The sequence below is a fragment of the Carassius gibelio genome, chromosome A4, assembly GCF_023724105.1.
Source record: "Carassius gibelio isolate Cgi1373 ecotype wild population from Czech Republic chromosome A4, carGib1.2-hapl.c, whole genome shotgun sequence".
Taxonomy (NCBI): domain Eukaryota; kingdom Metazoa; phylum Chordata; class Actinopteri; order Cypriniformes; family Cyprinidae; genus Carassius; species Carassius gibelio.
Window position 1 is genome coordinate 36,169,919 of NC_068374.1, and position 390 is coordinate 36,170,308.

The following is a 390-nucleotide window of genomic DNA, read 5'->3' on the forward strand; positions in this document are numbered from 1 at the left end:
GTGGCCTCGCTGAACCCTGTGGGGTGTGTGTGTGTGTGTGTGTGTGTGTGTGGGGTGTTGGTGCTTTACTGTTATTCATCAGTATTTCTCTTTCCTGTTCTTTCTGTACATGTGGCTGCAGAGTTTCCGACCTTTATTTTCCTTCCTCTTTATCTCCATTGAGGAGATCAGTCGGAGGATATGTTTATATCTGTTCAAGCCTTTTGAATTTTCTTTGCTTTTTTAAATCAATATCTACATGACCTTTACGTGTCCAAGGTTGTGTGATGCTAAATTGAATTCAGACTAACAGACCATTACTATTATCTGGAAAACCCATTCCAGCACCTTAAAGGAATATTTTAGATATCTATAGATATTCTATAAACATATTTGCCCTGCCAACATGTT